Source organism: Haliotis rufescens, unplaced genomic scaffold (genome assembly GCF_023055435.1).
Source record: "Haliotis rufescens isolate VD_foot unplaced genomic scaffold, xgHalRufe1.0.p SCAF_11, whole genome shotgun sequence".
NCBI lineage: Eukaryota > Metazoa > Mollusca > Gastropoda > Lepetellida > Haliotidae > Haliotis > Haliotis rufescens.
The window spans coordinates 22954936-22976998 of record NW_025963791.1 but is presented as its reverse complement, the minus strand read 5'-3'; positions in this window follow the sequence as shown (position 1 = coordinate 22976998).

Here is a 22063-nt window from a genome sequence, read left to right as displayed (position 1 = left end):
AAGCACGCTTGGAAGCCTGGGTAAGGATCACGGAGCCTCATCCTCTAATGTCTCGGCCGAGATTCTGCACAAGCTCCGAACAGTTATTCGTCGAAAGCAGCCACCGAATTCCTTTGATTGACCCAAGAGCTGTCACGTGAAGTCTAGCTTCACGATCAGTCCCTTTGGAAGTTAGTGAATATTGTTTAATGTCATAATCAGCAATTTATCAGCTATATCACCTCGGCCAGTTGATAATCGTATCTGGGCCAAGCAAACCAGTGGTTGTTATAAGCAACGTCCCTATTTGGTCGCCTTTTACGAGAAGCAATAAAGTGTTGGGGAACCTATTCTAGCCCGGGGTACCGCTTGACCGTTCCTTCGGAGCGCGGAGCTAATGTAGGCTTTATAATGTAAACGGCAATGCACGACTCAGCTCCTGTATAGCGGTAGTGGAAATAGCTGCACAACTTCGGGCGATGTCGATTGTGACCAGTTCCATCAGCTCGTATCATTCAATCCATTTGGTTACTGGACTGCGGGATAATCTGGCCACAACAAGGTGTCCACCGGTGTCGAGGGGACATGGGTTGATGTACTCGGGCAACAGAAACTAACGTAGAGGGTGGGTACACCAACCCATGTCACTGGGGGCACCGGTGGGCAGCGAATTTATCTTGCCGCACATCTAATTATATTGTTGGTATGTCTTATGCATGCTTTTGTCGGAGACGGTAAGTATACCACAGTTAGGCATTTGTAGCAGACGACAGAAAACAAACTTGCGGTTATCCCCCCTAGAACTATTCAGAGACCATATATCGGTATATGGTCTCTGATCTATTTCATTCGGAAAATATCGTAAATATCTGGAGAATGGCGTCTTACATTAATATTTCGAGACACAAAATTGCGGTTCGTATGTTGCAAATGTTATGCCAACAGTTCGGCAATTCGAGCGGGACACATAAGATATGCACACTTCATGTTAGCGGGGTACATTGGAAATAATAGAATGGGTCTCAGCCAATCAGAATCCGAGGTTGATGTGTAAGGTCAAATAATATCGGTTATGGCTAAAGCACGTCTTCCCATATATGAGTGAATTGTTACAAACTCTTCTCTAATGACTTCTGGAGTTCGTTATATCCCTTGATTTCTCTCTGTCCTGTTCGAGTACAGGTAACAATTACCGAGTGTAGACAGTCGTCTCATACCGCGTTGTGTGTCTATGTGCCAGCCAACCTGCATGGCGTGGGAACTAGACCGTGAAAACAAATAGCTGTATTCGTCTAATTACTTCACAGGCGAATACATTGCGGATCTCGATGTCTGTTTACATGCTATTCCAAGCACATGTTTAAGAAGGTCGTGATGACATACGTATACCCTGATATTTATGTTGGCGTTTTTAGAACAAACATGGTCATATTTCATTTGTTTTGACACAAATGTAAGGGCAATAAGCCACGTGCTCGTCTCCATGGAAACGAAAAAGATCAGTAATCATTTGGATGTATGTGGCTGAGGAATGTTAGAATTAAATGACAGCGATCGTCAACACGATGTACGTTATCAGCTGTTTATCATCAGTTAGTTAGTGTACACACGATCCCCAGTAAACGATCTATCACACTTCTTATACCTACTATATTTACAATTACTTTAAAAAAACGATTTCAGAAAGGTTATTCAAACATCGAGATGTGCGTCGTGATGTTTGACTACCCGGCGTCATGTACGCGACAAGGATAAAGGTATTTATTTACTGTCAATTTGTCGACATATACAGCATAATCAATATAGAAAAACATAACTACACAACGATCATGGAGGAGCGTTCGGCTTCCTTCGGGAAACACGAGGAGCAGACTCTCTGGCTCGGGCAAAGAATCCCGACTGCGGCGCACTTTCATTATAGAGCTGTACACGGTAGCGCGTGTTACAAAGAGCCGCTGTGGAATATTCCGCTTATACCCAACGACCTTGACCCGTGCTTTCACGTCAAGCTCTTCAATTTTGGTTTATGTGTATGTACAAAGAACAAATGAGTGTTACATTTGTATTTGTAAATTTCGTATTAAGTATGAACCTACACATCAGGTATTCGGTGTAGTCGTCATTTATGGGATCGATAGTAATAAAACATTGACAACAGCCTAATCTATATGGGCAGCATGCCTGCTTGACGAGGCCCTATCGCTGAGTGGAATCACAGCTTTAGTTACGATGTAATTTACAATGTGTGTACTATGCGAATACTTCAAATAGTCCATGTATAATAATTTCGATAATGAGGTGGCATTCAAATTAGACGTCCTGTCTCAATCCTTCTCCATCCTCGTGTGGGAATGCCGGGTAAAGGTCCACACCAACCTGTGCTTGTCCTAAGAGGCGAGTAAATGGATCGGGAGGTCAGGCTTAGTGACTTGTCATAGTATCCCAAATGTGTGTCTCGATGCTCATGATAACAATCACTGGATGGTCTGGCCCAGACAGGAATATTTTGTAGAGCTTCATTACAAAATGTGGCTGGGATAGTGCGGAGTGCGGCGTTAAGCAACAAACAACAAACAAATCCCCTCCACTGTATAGTAGCTCTGGGGTTGCATAGTCGTGCGGGTTTTCGGTGCCCGCACTCTGTTCTTCAGGTGAGGTGAAATTGGGTTTTACGTCGCATCCAAGATTGTTGCACTTATATAGCAACGTGCATGCACATGTGTGTGTTTGTGTGGCTGCTTGTTCTAGTCTGGACTGATGCCGATTTATAATGCTAGCTGACTGAGGTACCATGCCGCAGTTTAACATGAATACCCCACTAAGACATAGTAAACTGACTCCGGGCCGACCAGTCCTTGTTTTAGCCCCTTAATGCCGAGCGCCAGACCGGTATGACGCGGCCGGGGATCGTACCCCGGACCTTCCGCTCTCCGGGCGGACGTTCTACCTCTAGACAAGGAGGCGGTCCTGTTTTTTAGAGGTGGACCCTTGAAGATCCGGGCAGAGAATAGATCTCATTAACCCATGCCTGTCGTAAGAGGCGACTAAGGGGATCGGGTGGTCAGGTTCGATGACTTGGTTGATGCATGTCATCGTAACCCAATTGCGTGGATCGATGCTCATGATGTCAATCTCTGAATTGTATGGTCCAGACTCGATTATTTCAGACTGCCATCATATAGCTGGAATAGGTTGAGAGCGGCGTTAAACAACAAACAAAACTTAAGAGGTGACTGATGGTCGAGAGCATGAGCCACCTATGTGACATGTTGACTGCGTGTCATCGTGACCCGATAGCGTGTTTCGGTGCTCATGCTTTCAGTCACTGGTTTCCCTGGTCAAGACTTTTATTTCAGGCCCTTATAATACAATATGTCCTCACTCACGACCACGTAGCTCTACCCCATGCATCCACTAGTGAGATTCTGTAAGAGAGATTAATCGGCCCTTCAGTTTGTATAATACAAAACTTTTGCAAGCTCTCACATTTGTTCAATCTATACTCAATTTGAAAGTAGCAAAATATCTTTGGATTATTTCACACTGCACGTGTATACACATTATTCCAATATCTCTCATCCTTGATACTCGATAACTCAGTGTATTATTTCTCCATTATATATTATGTTATAGAATGAAGATACAATATATTGGATTGTCGGAGGTGGATATGCGCTGTGCTTTATTTTTTTTTTTTTAATTTAAATGAATGAGTAATAGTTGGAAAAATTAAAACAATTTTTAAAAGAACACTTTATCTTTGTCTCACATATGTATATTATCCGTGAAGACAAAACCGTCTTCAGCAACCCATGCTGACCGTAAAAGGCGACTATGCTTATCATAAGAGGCGACTAACGGGATCGGGTGGTCAGGCTCTTTGACTTTGTTGATGCATGTCATCGTATCCCAATTGCGTGGATCGATGTGCATGATGTCAATCACTGGATTGTCTGGTCCAGACTCGATTATTCACAGACCACCGTCATATATAGGAATATTGCTGAGTACGGCGTTAAACAACAAGCAAACAAAACATATGCATGTATATTGATATGCGTGCATTCGAAATACATAAAAAATATGAAAATATATTTTAAAACATGCCTTACTATAAATTATTACACAAAACACGTTTGTGTTATTCTAGCACAATCCCCAGCGGGAGACACGCTCTGTCCTAGTCTTGATTACTTGCCCTACAGACCTACAGCAATCCTCCGCTGTGCGGGAAACCTATTGACCCATTTCCGTGAAGCGTGATCTGCCTGACGAGAGGTTCGGGGACAGGCTTTCAGATTATCGCTATGCGAGAAACGTTAACCCAGTTTCCGTGTAGAGAGGTATTAGCAGTTTTGGACAGTGTGAATATATTGGAGGTTTCTGAGTACATGAGTAAACATGTTAGCATTAGGGAGGTAAGACTCACAGAGAGGTATGGTACGCACTCACAACGTTGTGGGTTGCAATTGTAACAATATCTTCATGTCTCCATGTATCTTGTTTATTTTAAATAATTATAACAACAATGTAGCTATTAATTTGAAAAGATGAATTATGAAAAACTATTAATAACTTTACCACTGTAGATACAGCAAAGTCAACAGTGTCATGTATACCACTATGATTGTGTCAAATTAATACCCTTTGTTCCTTGAAAACAATAAAAAATGTTTCAGTAAGTCATTGTTGTGAAAACATATTACTAGTTTTGTTTCATGATATGTTTGTTTTCTACTTTTATATTACATAAATATTTAAACTGAAATGTACCATATTATTATTTCTGATTCTGAAGTTACCACTTGCAAATTACAACTTGTTTTATCTTCTGGTTTACACGTGTGCGCTTTATGACAGCGTAGGTACTTGCATCAATAGGTAGGTATGCTACAAAATGTCGTTGCGCCGTGTTGAATCTCTGGATCGATTGTAATTTACTTCTCACAGACGCTGGTGCTATTCGTAATTTTTATTCAAGTTATTTTACACAGATTTTGCTACTTATAATTTGTATTTGAGTTATTTCACACAGATTTTGCAATTTGTAATTTGTATTGGAGTTATTTCACACACATTTGGTGCTTTTTGTAATTTCTCATAATAAAACTATCGAAAAATGTCTTAAACATACGGCGTCACATGGACAAATAGTAGTCTTCAAGTCTAAATTCTAACCACTTATATATTTAGTTGATTTTGAAGTCCAGATGTTTCACTGATCATGAGAGAGTCTTTTGTAATCAGTTCCTGCTATTACGGAACAAGCATAAACACGGCATAAATATAATGCGAGACGCCGGTTGATGCACTTTGAGACCCGGGAGGAAACGAGCGACAATGGCTGATTAATGAATATTCATAACCTGACACGTGGCACAACAACAGGCTCTTCTTTGCGGCGTGTACTTAGATTATTTACCCAAGGTCAAAGCGATGAATTAAGAAAGGCTGGGCCGTGTAGGGAAGTCCGAATAGGCGAATACATCATTGAAATGTGTGTATTGTTTTAGGTGCAACTTTTACATAAAAAAACACGGGGAGTTATAGTCACACACACACACACACACACACACACACAGAGCGTCAGCATCCGCCGATGTTGTTCAACTGTGTGACCGAAATATACCGCAGTTGTTATACAAGCATGTCAGTGTTGTTGGAGTAAGGATTGCTTGTTGTAAACAGTAACGCGGCCACATAACCATCAAGCCGCTCTTTGTAGACACAGACCTGCATCACACATTATTGATTTTACCTCATGTGGTTATACATTAGTCTACTATTAACACATTGATTTGTTTCGTCTGACATGTTACAAACACACACAGGGCACACAGCAGTTACCCTATCCGCCAAAGCGTGTCTTGTTTGATCGCCTCCTGCGAAAGCGTTGCCATCGTTATTCATACTATCCACACCTATCTGTAACAGAATAGACCGCTACTATCCTCCAGATGTATTCCGCTAGATTATCTATTATTCAAAATGGAAAACATCCCCAAACGCGTTGCTGAACTGCCGCTAAACATGTAAACACACAGATTATGTGAGGTTATACGGTAACCTGAACCAGCCACCAGTGTGGTGTGCGCTGACAATGGCGGGAATAAACAACATTCCCTATTGGGGGCTAAATTGCGAGCACGTTTCTTGTTCCTCTACTCATTCAAGCTACTATACATCATGATTGATTTAAAACTACATACATCAAAGCGTTATTTCAAACGATTATTGATTATCAGTCGCATCCCCTCCCTCAGTTCTGACCGGTTTTGTCTTTGAGGCGGGGAGACTCGTGCGATAATTCTGCATTGACTGTAAAGGTCAAGGCCATATGCTACACGAAGACTTCGACAGTGTTTCACAAAGCCAGCCCAAACAACCATAGCTGTATGTCTGATCTTTGGCACAGACGTTGCTTTTGCATCTGGGAATACGATACATTGATAACTTTCACCAATAGTTGCCGTATTTCTGATTAGAACGCCGAAATGACCGTTTACCCATGTGACCTAGGTCATGTGCATAAATAATAATCTGTCGCGATATGCTGTTGTAAGTAGAATCTAGTGTGTGTTACCGCTGTCTAGATAGATATGACTTTCGAGGAAGGTCAGGCATCTTCAAATAAGAGAAATATTGACTTTTTTTGTAAAACATATCTTTGTGATCGTAATTAACTCTGCTTTGCGCGAATATGTTTGGATGTTGATGTGACTCAGACACATGGTGGGGAGAGAGCGACCGAGTATGATTGTCACACGAGATTAAAAACATTGATCACGAATGACAAATTATAATAAAAAATATATATGTGCACTTATTCTGCCCGAAAGACAAAAAACGCTATTTTCCTGCGCGAGGTAACAAAGCTCACGATGGTACGGGCACGTGACCTACTTTAGAACCGGTTTGAACCGGAATAGCAGAGAAAATTTTCCTCACACAACAACGGTCTTAGTTCGTCGAAAATCACTAATCTTGTTCAAATAATGTGTCCATTTTGACCACATATGTACACATCTCGTTCAATTATTGGTAATTTCGAGATCAATTTCACACCCTTAAAAATAGAAAATCAGTTTTGAGACAACCCCCAATGTTCGGTCACGTGGTTCCCGACGTCACAGCTCAACATGTCTAATGGGAATTTTGTTGTCAGGACAACATAAGTTTCACATGCAGTAGACACACACATGGTCGCATTTTCAAGTATAAACCCTTTTATACTCAACAATGGCTGTTTAAATAATCTGTTTTCCCTTATATCTTTTGATGATGTGATATTAAGCCTAACGAAGACATATAGACTCCTGTCAATATAGGATGTATTTAGGTCGGTGAAATGTATTCGAAATAAGCATGCTTTCGACATAAGAGTGATAACAACTCGAATATACATGAAATTAGTCTTTGAACTGATTTGCGCAGTTTGAAGTCAAGAACGTATATTTGAAATTTCATTTAGGATTATTTGTCGTTCATGCACTACAGCTGTTGATTGACCCCCATACTGGTATATACTGCGCGTGCGTTGTATATTGTATATCGAAATCGGATGTAGCCACCGTTTTGCAACCTCAACTAATACCAGATAACACAACAAACAAGACGTGTTGTTATCAGAATTGTGCGTGAATCACCAACAGTAGAAGTAAACATATTCCACGGTCATGGTGCAGGACTACACCAACACTAACGTCATGTGAAGATCAAACTCGTCACAAAATACGCGTGGGAACGACATAACGATCACGTACTGTATGATGTAGGAGCGTTTGAGTAAAAAGGATCGCCTCAGATGGACCATTCTGCTCGGACATTTTTAGAAATGAATCGATTGTAGAAGCCGTGTCGCTGTCGGCACAGGTAATACAGTAACGTACTTCAAGATACATACAGATAGGAAAGTTTAGATACAGATGTGTACCTCTAGAATAAAGTCTCGTTGTCTCTCGCGTTAGCATCTCTTTACGACCCCTGGGGTTAGTTGTGAGTTTGGGATAGGGTTAGCTATTTGACCTTTTAGTGAACGTTTCCTAAGGAAATCCAACGTTATCAAAAGTAAACCCAATTTTTGTCGAGTTTCGTTTCGTTTCCAGAATGGCGGGTAAATCACGTGACCTAATGCTCGAGACCTTGTTTTATAGATAGATACCCATTTGTGTAAAAAACACTTTCCGTTGGGTGGGATGAGTTCGCACTGGTATACACGTATATATGGACCGCACTACCTGAGTTGTATAGCTTGGCACCAGAGCCGATAACGATCCAATCAGCGTAAGTGTACACAAGGCGATCCTGCGACAATGAGATTCAACATGCGCGTGATTCTTGGGTTGTCTGCACCTCGCGTTGCTCATTGATTTCACCAAAATCGCAAGTGTCGAAGATTTATTTACTTTGGACGTCCTTCTGTTGTCAACACGAAGGGATAAGAGTGGGTGAATGTTTGTGGGAACAGCATCAGGCGGTCGCTGTGATTACCGCGTCCCTTCATTCGTCCCTTGTTTAATATCATAGTAATAATGATATGATAGTAAGCGACGAACGGATACGGTAATCCCAGCACTGACTATAGAAAAAACGAGGAACGGCACAGGGGATAGGGTAAATCCAGATGTGGCGCATAACAAAACCAAAGATATAAATACCAACGACCTTCATCACTTTGGATTTTTCGTCCGCATAATATGACACGTCGTGATTACACTAAAGTACTGTTCAAAGCAGCATTAAACCAAACTCACTCACTCACTAAAGAGAGATTCCGTCCTGATGAAAGTGTTGTTTTTGGGCCGATAGAGGTGTCATAGCAAATCCGAAGCTTTTCTTTTTGATAGGGGAATACCTAAATACCTAGCAGTGCGAAGATGTTAAACGCAAGTATAAAGGGAAATCCCAACAAGGCTGTCGGCTAAAAATAGATTCTTCAGAACAGCTCGCAACAACGCAATCCAACGCAACACAGTGTGGTTAATGCAGAGCGTGACAGTCTCCGGAAGGCATGAAATGTTACACAGAACGGTGCTTGGTGGAAATAAGAGTGCATACGAACAATGACGCATACGGTACACAGTTTCCCGTATGTCTGTCAATGAATACAGATTGGAGACGGGTTCAGCTTGTGAGAGTATGATCTTACTTAAATCTTAGTAATTTGTTTCAGCAATATCAAGAAAGGGTGCACCATAAATGAGCTTCAGTGGACCCATGAGGGGTCTCGAGCCCAGGTATTCGGCGTGACGATTCACACGTTGTCACCTTAACCTTGTAGCTAGTGGGGTTCTACATAATTGATGGTTTTTATACTAAGGAAAATGAGGTTGATGCTAACAACTAAATGGAAGACTGGAAGACTTCTAACTGATGTTGAAATCTATTGCATTCAAGCCACATGACAGAAATAACCATTAAAAACATGGTTGCCATGGAAACCAAACTATATATTTGATGAAAGAGATGTGAACATAGAGACCAGTAAAGGGATGATATGTTCAAGTTTACGCATTTTTTTTTTCGTTTTGGAGCTCTTAAACATTGTTTTATATTATGAATTTTGAAAATTCCCGAACTTACTTTCACTTTTGCAAACATGGCCGTATAACATCCTAAGTTGATTGCTGCCATGTCACTTTGACCAAAGCAGTAAGTAATAATGTCTATTTTCGTTTATGTGAACATACAGAAAACATAGAACAGACTGAAGGTAGTCCCCATTACGTGCAATGCATGGCCATTGTACGATACTCAATATTTAATCGTTAGACCAGTACAGAATCATTAGTTTCTGTCATCAAGTGTTCACTCATTTCTGAAAACATACTGTATCCGACATCAGTCAATGGCAAACGTTGGATAACTTGTATTTTAACTTGTATCACTTGCAAGTTATCCCATATATCAGTGCAGGGGGGTGGCGGTTGTATTTACTGTAGGTATGAAGCTGGTTCGTATTAATCATGCATCAGCTGTATTCGTCACCACTCGCCTCTTTCCGTAACCTGCAAGCTCCGGAATAACACGAGTTGGTCACGAATGGCATCAGCTGCTGATGATTTAACGAGCGTTTCTGACGGGATCGGATTTTGCACTCGGGGTCAGCAGCGAACAAAACTGGACGTAAACGTATCCTGACCGACGCACCTCGTATAGTCGTTATCTCAAAGGCAGGCTGATGCCATTTTCTATGGTTCCTTTTCCACAATGAATGTCACAGTGTATGTTTATGTGTGGTAGTTGTGTTAGATCACTTTGTGGAAAGGGACAATGGTCTAAACACTACTTAGTGCCATTTGGGCAATTGAAATTTTGTCTTTCTAATCAAAGTAGTTTTTATAATCCTAGAAAGAAGTAAATATTAATAAAACGTAGTTAGCAGAAGGTTTACCTGATTCAAAGACTCGAATCTCCGTCATGTAAAGTACAACCAACCTGTTTCATATTGAGATGACAGAGATTTTAAGGCGCTTCACAATCGAAATCAGCGGGGATAGAATTGGTAGCCAAACGCACGGCACTATCTTCATTTAACAGTGATATAGTTCTGAAATGCATTCATCCAAGATTTTAATACCCCGTTACGACATTTATCCCTGGGAAACTGTAGGTTCTCTTTGTTTGTTGTTTGAGTGCTGGGGAACTATTCCGATCCGGTTCTTCGTGATTGGGGTCCTCCAGTACAATTTATCATTGAACGTTTCACCGACTGTGCACGAAACTACGGCTGGCTGCATACACGTCACCTTCGTACTGAATATTAAAGTGTTTGACACGTCTACTGTCAACGTCTACACGACACAGATTCTTGCAGACATGCTCAGTAAACTTAACAAACAAGTTTAGAGTGGTTCCCCTTGAATGATTGAAATCCAATCACGGGAAAGGAAACGAAACCAGCATTATATTTAATGAATGCTACATACGAACAGGGCGGTGTGGTAGCCTTGTGGTTAAAGCGTTCACCCGCCACGACGAAGACTAAGGTTCGAATTTCCCAAATGGTTACAATTGTGGCGTATTTGTGATAAGACTGCACAATTGTTATGTACGGTAACAAGGGAAGTAACTCTGTTCCTACAATGTGCTTTGAGAAATAAATGCTACTCTGGATCAGCTGACGTGTTGTTGGTTAATTAAGTCTTCTTACGACAAACTAACGCCGTAAAACACGTCAGCTGATCCAGAGTAGCATTTACTTCTCAAAGCACATTGTAGGAACAGTTACTTCCCTTGTTACCGTACATAACAATTATGCACGCTTATCACAAATACGCCACAACAATGTGTGAAGCCACGTTCTGGTGTCCCCCGCCTGGATATTGCTGGAATATTGTCCCCCACTCACTCACATACGAGCACCTTGTCTTGGGTTGTTTTGTGTGAGGTGAGCCATGAATAACCAAATTGAAAGCTTTAGATTTACAGGAACGTACAACATTAGAAAATGAGTTTTCATCGAGAACGGTTTCGGCCACAGGTTTAGATAATCTATATCCGAACTTCTGTCTACCAGTGCTGTTATTTTGGTCCAAATATGGACCAGAAAAAGACCTTTCAGGAGCTAGATATTGTTTTCGACTGTAATACACTTCCCATATCTTGTCATAAAGCTGTGCCATGACCGTTATGGCTGCCTCTTCATTGCCTATGCTCGAAAGCGTTGGTTTACGATAACAAACCTATTTATAGCATCATGCCCGTTTTAAATGGCCTAAATTGTTTATGAATGTTGCGAAATTAAAGTATAATGAATCACATTTAAATAAATAACGGGTTTTTTTCATAACCATTCGCAATATCCGGCATCGATGTTTCCGGAGTTTGCTGTATCTTCAAAGTGGAACTTTTTTTTTATAGTATATATCTTACAAGTTGTTGTTGTTATAACCTTATTATTATGATGTCAAACTTTAAAACAAAGTGTAGATGATAATATGATAGATATTGTGTTATTGCTAAACGCCGCTTAAAGTATTACAGATGTATCACACGGCGTGTCAACCTGATGTGAGAGGAAACCCCGAAGTGATGCAAATTTCAGACGTTTACTATTTTGGTGAATCCCGCGAGCACGGGCATGGTGCTGACAAACCTAGAGACATTATCGGGGGAACTACTTCCTGACAAGATACATGCCATCAGTATGGAAGAGAAATCCGATCACTTGTTACCGCAGAGGGAATGCTCATTCTGTAAAAGAAGCACACATTTCTAAGCTCCATGCACCGCAGCAAAAGCTTAGAAAGGCTCGCGGCCTCATAGAAATTCGTTCAGAATCACTATTTTTCATATTATCATTCAAAAATATGGTCTCATTTGGCTTCAATAATCTTGGCCCAGATATGCTCCAGGTCACTGTTATCCCTGACCTTTGGAAGTCTTCATCTTAGTCCCCCCCCCCCCCCCCCCAAAAAAAAAAAGCTCGTCGTTACTGGGAACAAACTTTACCACCCAGGTTTGATTTGCATTTAGAGGAGGGATGAAAGTCAGGTGCTGGTAGACCAGGCGGGCAAGGGACATGGGGAGGTATTACAAAGCCACCATCTGCACCTGCAACCACTGCCACCTGTGACGTGTACACTGACGCCTTGTCCTGAGGCAGCTGCCCAACAGAACGGAGCTTTCCTCCAGAACGTTTTACCTTGATAGCTCTCAACTGAATATGAAGTAGTTCTGTGGCATAGTATTGCTCACTGATAATCTGACCTCGTTGCAGATAGTCAATCACGACTATCCTCTTACTGTCACAGAAAACCGAAGACATTACTTAGCCAACGGACGCCACAAGCTCGTTCTTCTTTGGTTGCCTAATGTTTCAACGGTTTGCTCTGCCCGGAGAGTTGAAGATCGGTGGCCGCTTCATACCAAAGACGTTAAGAGATGGTACTTGTTGTTACCCTGCCTGGCGCTCCGAATAAGGTGATAACCAAAAAAAAGTCACGGAGAAAGTGTTATGTGCCTAAATGATATCTCCTTGTTGAACTGCGGCTTGGTATCTCAGTGGGCTACCACTTAAAAAACCAGCATAAGTTCGGACTTGTACACGCAGCAACAAACACGCATGCGCGCGCACACACATATGCATTCGCGTGACTATATAAATGATATAATCTTGAACAGACGAACTTCATATCATCGTATAACCTGAGGTTTTGACTCTGACCCAGGTCTCATCTTGCATTACAACTCGCATCAAACATTAATGACGATTCAGCTGATAGTTGGTCAAAGGTCCCAGGATATGTTCAGTTCGGCTTCTCATCTGGTGTCAGTATTCACTTGAGTTTCAGACGAGCACACCCAGGGTCATCTTCAGCGCTACCACTGTCCCGCCTAATTTCGGCAGCCATATTTAAACAGTTGAATATGAATTAGATGGGTTTTAAAGGGAAACAACACACCAAGTTTGAAAGAAGTTTTTCTTTGCTTGTTATGGACTATATTTTCGACTGGTTAGACTTGTATTCGGCGCTAGTCTCGTTGCGCTGTGCGAGGCGACACCTATCGGAGGATAGAAGAATAAGAACACCTATAATATGACAAAGGACATACAGTAAAGAGCTGCAGCCAATCTGACATGTGTTTTTGTTGTTGATTAATGCATACACGACTTGAAAGGGTGAAGCTATCGGTCAATATCATATTATGTACAATAAAAAACGACTACCTACAAAGGATCCCTGCAACGAATAGGGAAACGAACACGTGATAACCTTGGTCAATACAAATGTGAAGTTTGAGATAAGTTATCACTAAACATGATGGTTTAACATTATAAATTCTATGTTCTGTTCTGCTTGGCATTGTTTTATGTGAAGAAATAAAGATTACCATGTGTATTTTCTCGTAAACTAAACCGGAAAAAGCAATCAGCTGTATGAACATTTTCTACCAATCTACATGTGATTTCGTTAAAAATTATCCATTAATATAACTTCAAGAAGTTTGAATCAATGATCGGACGAATTGTATCTGAAACTATTATTTTATCAGAAATAATATATTCCAGTATGGTGTTACTTTAGTTCAAATGTGTGGGTTATTATTATATATATATAATAATAATAATAACCCACACATTTGAGCCTCCTGCGTTCTTGCTACAGCAAAATGAATGAACACAAAATGCAAATTTCGTAATTACAACCGACACAAGTTATTGTATAATATTAGGCGGGTGCCTTGTTCAAGGAATGTATCCGTCAATATCCACATAAGGGAACAATAACCCATACATCAGAAACTGATCAAAGACACTTGTCCGATGTCACGTGTCTCTGTAACAATCTAATATTGTATACTATATATAGCCTTTCGGGTATACAATAATCCGCGTTCGTCTCTCAACTGATCACGTAAGTTTGTTTCAGGTGTTTCACTCAGGTGTCATGTCGCATTGGTCAGATGAGATAGCGAGATAGGTGATAACTACACAGGCACTTCACGCCCAGATATTGGTGTATTCCATCTGTTTAGTAAACCTTCATATATAACCACTTATTTTTGACAAATTCATTGTGCAAGATAACAGTGATTAATCAATCAACGTATTATCGGTTAATCCTTTGATCGATGTATATCGAACTCGACTGAACTGACCATTGCTCTTGCTGCGCTGCCACGTGCATATTACATAACATGTCATACATTCAACATATCAGACCCAATCTTATATTGAATAATTACTCCAGACACCAGAAATGTCAAACCACTGATTGCCATATATCCTTTACACCCTCAGAGGCAGGGGTGAACGTTATTGAGTTATTTTGCATAGTTTTTGTCAGGTAATCTGAGTGGCTCTTCGATTAATTATACCTGTATTAGAGTTATTAACTGAGCATCAAGTGAATAATGACAAATAGAGGTGTAGGGTTATACCATTAAACATGGATGACAAGAAAGGAATAGTAATTGTTGTATAATATGCAGTTTTCCTGAAAAATAAGGGTCGTTACTGTTTTGATTATATGAACTGAACTTCATTATTGCAAAAATAATACGTACACGTATATGATGTATGATAAACTACAGCAGTGTACATAATTTACACACGCAGACGAATGTGCAAGGTGAAAGGTTATAGTAAGCATCATCCAATCAAATGCGAGGATTCAAGGAGATTCCCCCTTGCTGTCAACGAGGTCCCACCCTGGTCCGGAGCTCAGTTTGTTTGGTCGCTGGCGCTAATTGGCGTGTGATGATTACCCGGGCTAATTAACGGCGGCGGCAAGACAACTGAAAGTTGGAGTGTTCATTCGAGATAAAGAGATTCGACGAGCAGAAAAAGCTCCCGGTTCCTGGCAAGTAAGAGAAATCCAAGGTGATGGGTACAAGTTCGGACTAATGCTGATTTTATGGTGCTCGCCAACTGAGATACCAAGTATGGGTACCCCACTCATGCACAGTATACTGACTCCGAGCCGATCAGTCCTTGTATTATCCCGCTAATGTCGAGACCCAGGATAACAACAAGTACCATCTTTTAACGTCTTTTGGACCCGTGAAGATCCGGGGTAGAATAGGTCTTCAGCAACCCATGCTTGCCCTAAAAGGCGACTATGCTTGTCGTAAGAGGCGACTTACGGGATCGGGTGGTCAGGCTCGCTGACTTGGTTGATACATGTCATCGTATCTCAATTGCGCGGATCGATGCTCGTGATGTCAATCATTGGATTGTCTGGTCCAGACTCGATTATTTACAGACCGCCGTCTGAATATTGCTGAGTGCGGTGTTAAAAACAACAACCAAATCAAATTAAATTTAACGTCTTTTGGTATGACGCGGCCAGGGTATCGAATCACGGATCTTCAGCTCCAGGCAGACGCTCTACTACAAGACCACGGAAGAAGTCAAAAGATCAAGCGGACCGGGCTAGACAAAACTTAATCCATGCATTCATCGAGGTCAAGTAAAACCTTGGGTCCTGTTCGAAAACTGTTTGTAGAAATTCACAGTCATGTAATTGTGATGCGGAAACGATAACTGAAAGGCCACCAGTAACACAAACTCAGGGCAGAGTTAGAGTATACGGATTCTCGTCATTGACCGGAGCTATATACACTGTGCGGAGCTACGATTTATCATCAGCTTTGAGTAAACCGGTCACTGACTGATATTACTGGGACGATTCAGTACCATGGCTTGTTCTGTGCCTGTTGTTTGTTGTTAAGAAGCTCCGAACAAGAATAATGAGTGAGTGAGCGTGGCGTCACGCCGTTTTTAGCAATATTCTAGCAATGTCACAGCGGGGGACACCAGAAATGGGCTCCACACATTGTACTCATGTGGGGAATCGAACCAGGGTCTTCGGCGTGACGAGCACATGATTTAACCTCTACGCTACCCCTAAGCCCTAGTCCGAAGAACAAACGCTTGGACCAAATCGGTGTGTGATTTGTTTGTTTGTTGTTTAACGCCGCACTCAGCAATATTCAAGATATCTGTAAATAATCGGACTAGACAATCCAGTGATTGACATCATGAGCATCGATCTACGTAACTGGGAAACAATGACATGCATCAGCCAAGCCACAGACCCTGACCACTCGATCCCGTTAGGCACCTCTTACAACAAGCCTAATTTAGTCTCCTCTTACCGCGGGCATGGGTTGCTGAAGGCCTATTCTGACCCGGATCTTCACGGGTCAGTCCGTAGGTGCTCGGTCCCATTCGTGACCAACTCGTGTTATTCCGGGACAAGTCTTCCAGCCTGGTTCCCTGGCATTCGTCACCACTCGCCCCTTTCCGTCCCGGAATAACACGAGTTGGTCACGAATGACAGGTTAAGGAAAGGGGCGAGTGGTGACGAATGGCTCGTTCCGAGACGCTTTATCGAAAAGTGGAAATATAATTTTGTACACACGGCTTTATGGATTCGTACAGTGCAGGATCCCATCTTAATGTTATTAATGCGAAATATTGTCACGCAGAGGGCATCGTATCCGAGCGGCCGACTTGATTTTAATAAGATTGGTTTCAAATACAAACGTGGTTCAGAGAAAAGCGAGGAAATTGCGAACATTTTATGAGAGCTTCTCTGAATTTAGCTTACATCATCTCATCGCTGAAATTGGTGGCTTGGAAGTGTTCCTTGGCTTGATTGCTATTGTCAAATGATCTTTCCTTCGAAAATATTCGGACGCTGCCATCACATTACATGCATATATTGTTTATGTCATTTATAAGTGGCAGTGGGAAGCCATTTCGTGAACAATTGTGCACTTTGTTATAATAGCTTGAAACTTGTCACAGTAGTAGGTAATGACATTTTCCAAATATACTACTCAAAAGAAGTTAAGGATCACCTGATTCTTTCATGTTACAATAGTTAATCTCTCATGCCATGACAGATTAACATTACCAATATGAAAGAATCGGGTGATCCTTAACTTCTTTTGAGTAGTATATTTTCAGATATGGGAGCCACCCCTAAAAATCCAATATGGCCGTCATGGAGGAAGTTCAAGCTTATCACTTAGGAACATGACCAACAACCTATATTTATTATGAAAAGTGAACATTTTTTAATGTATTCACCCACACTACATCTGTAAAGTAAATAACGATATTTTAGTTTTGATTTGAAAAAACCCAAACAGTATGCATTTCTTTCTTCCTCGGCATGTCTTCAATTTATACATCACTAAAGCCTATTAACTATACCAATATTGTATACTCATATGGTAATAACAGAATATTTAAAGAACAAACTTTGTATTTAAATGTGTACTGACTAAATGTGGCACTACACAGTCACACCTTGCCCTGCACCCCCTCTCAGACATACACCTACATCTCAGCTCTTGCCATGACTTAGAAGCTTGTGGTAGTGTAGTCCACAAAGGCTCACAGCCATCTGCTACTGATATTACCCATCCTCTCTCAGTAGGTGTGGGAAGGTCTGTATCCGCCTCCAGACGTCGTCCCTAACAGTGGCCAGCTTGAAATGCAGCTCCTTCTACGTGTTGGTACAAAGCAGCTGATGTAGGGGAATTGAATCAATTGCTCTACCTTTCTTAGTGAATATGTCTTTGTGTACCTCATCAACTCTTTTTCGGCTACTGGTCCGATCATACATTAAGACCACAGAAGGCTGAATGACTGGCATCATGTTCTTTACATCTTGTTCGGTTATTAAAATATAAAACAACCTATTTTAGTGGTGTTGTATTATATTCAAAACGTAAATACGTCTCTTAACGTAGAGTGCAGACAATTAGGTGAAAGAGACCGTTAGTGAGCCCTGTTTTGAGGATTTTTAATTCAAGTCACAGATAATTACATATTTGATTTTAAACCCAGATCCAATAAAACATAAGGTTACCTAGTAGGACACACATGACGTCTGAAGATTATTCAAAAGACGTCTTCTTTTCCCGCCCCTCTTTGAAAACCTTGGAGATGAGAAACACAAAAATAAATAAGGACGTCCTGGTGTTTGTGCCGTTAATGACGTGTTTCGAATGCATAGAAATCATTATGAAAATTCTTGAATACATTAATTTTGAGTTGCATTTGACACCGTTTGTGTTTCATCGCTCTGGGTAATGTCAAACATGCCTACATCGATAAAATGGACCCACTTTGTTTCGAAATGACGTACTGTAGATTTGATACGGTTCAATGTGGCTTAATTGAAGACACAACAAGACATGAAACCTTTATAGGTAACAATTTCTGATGAAGGGGAAAAGAAAAAAGTTGCCATTAAACGAAGCTACAAACAATAAAGAAGTTGTTATCGTTAACAATTTAATGTCTTCATGTTCTTCCAACTACAAAGTCTTGAAGACACAAGATTTATTTCTAATATGCAACCTCAAACCTGTTCAGCTGGATTTGGGGAACTACGCAATGAGGTCACGCAGGCGTGCCAGGTCGCCCACAGGAGGTGCACGGTCATAAAACAACAAAGCAAAATTATTTATACCAATACCAAATCTGAACTCATGTTAAGTTGATAAACTCTGATAAACAGGCATGTCTATGATAATAATTACCTGTTTTCCCTAAACATCGCTTATGATGTATTCACGGAACTGGATCAGTGTCACTTGGCTTGGGTCAACTGGCAAACCCTTTGTTGTTTGTCTGTTTTTTTAAATTGTATGACGAATAATAATGCAGTTGTGCTGTTCACAATAAACGAGTTTGATACTGACTTGTCGCTACAATCGTTTGTAGACAGCAGAGCAGAGATACGTTACCGCAGTTAATATTTGTTTGTTTGTTGTTTAACGCCGCACTCAGCAATAATCCAGCTAAACGACGGCGATCTGTAAATAATCGAGTCTGGACCAGACAATCCAGTGATTGACAGCATGCGCATCGATCCACGTAACTCGAATACGATGACATGCATCAACCAAGTCAGCGAGCCTGACAACCCGATCCCGTTAGTCGACTCTTTCGACAAGCACAGTCGCCTTTTACGGCAAGCATGGGTTGATAGAGATCTATTCTAACCCGGATCTTCACGGGCCCCGCAGTTATTAACAACGTAGCAGTGCATGTGTTAGTTATACGTTTTATTACAACGTAAAGATGAAAAAACTAACACAGACCGCAGAGCATAGTTCGCACTCAAGTCACTTTACCACATTATGATAGCGACAACCACCCCCCCCACCTTTAGGAGCGAGTAGAGGTTTAAAGTATTCCAACCGAAATGGTAAAATAGGAAATTGTCTGTAACAGGGTGATACGTTGATGCCACTATAAGAAGATAGGATCTCTCGACATATTACACTGAATATCCATCTCTAATAAAATTCATCCAGCTAATGTAAACACGTGATAATCTTGTCCTTCATAATTTGGTTTTATACTTAGCAAAAAGCTACAAATTAAGAAATACCAATTCGTAATACATGTATTATTCAACCCATGTTATGGTATGATGCTTAGTGAACAAGGATCCAGGAGTCCAACTCATGACCAGCGGATCCTGGTATGACTAAGGGATATAACTCTGTAGAGTTTAGGCAGTGTTGACCACTCGTGTCCACGATCCGAGAACCTCCAGAAGTTCAGTACAACCGTATATCAAATTATCCGTATTGCAATATAGCTTGTTGGTGTGTAATATGCGTCAGCACACTTGGGTACTTTTGGCCTTCGGTTTGAATGCCGAGAAACTTTTGGTCCTTCGACTTGCATAGCATTCAAGTGCTTGAATTGTTGATTTTACGAACGCTGCAGACGTTTTTCTGTGCCCAGGAGTTGCGATTTTCTTTTGTTCTCGACTCATACACTGTGTCTTGTTTAACGCCGCACTTCCATGTTCCAGCTATAAGACAGTGGTCTGTGAACAATGAAGTCTGTACCGAACAATCCAGTGATTTATATCACGAGCATCGATCCATGTAATTGGGATACGATGACATGCATCAACCAAGTCAGCGGGCCTGACCACCCGGTCCCGTTAGTCGCCTCTAACGATACGCATAGTCACCATTTACGGAAAACATGGGTTGCTGAAGACCTATTTTACACCGGGTCTTCAAGGGTCTACTCTTACACTGGTTTTTTTTAATATTATGAGATTCGCCAATGAACCTACACGTGATGGCTGTACTGTCAGTAACATCATTGTAACCAAGGACTTCACAGGAGTCTTCAAAGCATTGTGATGCCTTTTCATCCTAGGAGATATATCCTTGATCCAACAGTATCCTTGATCTCTCCTGTGGCAGCCAGTATGGGATGATAAAACAAGTTTGCAGACTGATTGTGACTAGGCGCTTTTGCCCAAAGCACTACTTTGACACCAAGAGGTCTGAATTTACTTTTCTGGCTATCAGACTACTTGAAAGAAAGGGGCTGGTCCAGTAGCCTAGTGGTTAAAGCGTTTACTGTCACGCCCAAGACCCGGGTTCGATTCCCGACATGGGTACAATGTGTGAAGCCCATTTCTGGTGTCCCCCACCGTGATTTTGCTGGAATATTGCTAAAACCTGCGTAAAACCAAACTCACTCACTCACCCGAAAGAAAACAAATCAAAACAGTGAATCGACAAGGTAGTGCAGTTTATTGTGATAAACATATGTGTAAATATATATGTAAAAAGCACTCATAAAACAAGGATAGATATTTTGCTTCATCAACAATAAAAATCAAATTTGTTTCAAGGTATGCATGAATGGTGACTAAGGCATTCAAACCCTCTTTGTATTTTTTATTTCAATGATGGCTACATTTCAACAGAAAGCATAACATATATCAGTATATAATGTATTTTTTTTTTCGGGGGGATGTCACTTTAATCATCAATAGTCAAGGCCTGGGCCGGGACCATATATTTTGATTACTTTGTGATAAAGGGAATATCTCCGATAAATACTTCATCATAAAAACTTGACTCTATGAAAACTGAAGACGAAACATCAAAATCAATAGAAAGACTGCAAGTATTTGAAAATAACATGCATGAATAACTATGTGTCGTACGTATTTAGTGATTTACAAACATGTTAAGATAATATCATCAGCATGGATTTCTTAAATATTGAGGTGGAGTGAGTGGCTTCAAACAGCTTCAGTTATGTCATCAGAAGAAAAGATTTTATTCTTAAGGCTTAAAAGAAATAGTAGTCTTGGTTCTCAGGCACCGTCTGCATCATCTAAAAGTCTGCTGTACATTTCGTTTTTATTTTCATTTTCAAAACAAAATAAAAAATCCTTAAATATTCCTCGTCTCTAACACATGACCCCGGCAGTGAAATGCTTTTAAACAATGCGATCCAATATAGCAGGAAGTTACTCCCCTTTACATGCTCACTGCTTTCCTGCAATCTGGTGGTATGGTCATGGGGGTAATAGGATATTTGTGTGCTTGTTTTGTCGTTTGCAAGTTTCATCAATGTAAACTTGAAATTTACGATAAAACAGCACAAGACATGATGATGTACAAATTCAATGGTATTTGTGTTCTGTGTGCTGGACAATGTTTTATCCGCTGAGACTAAGCTTACATGTGTATTTTTCTCGTAAAATAAGCAATCATCTGTTCACACATGTCCAATCTCATTAAAATCAGATCTAAGGTCTCACTGCCGCTAATCAAGATAGCGAGA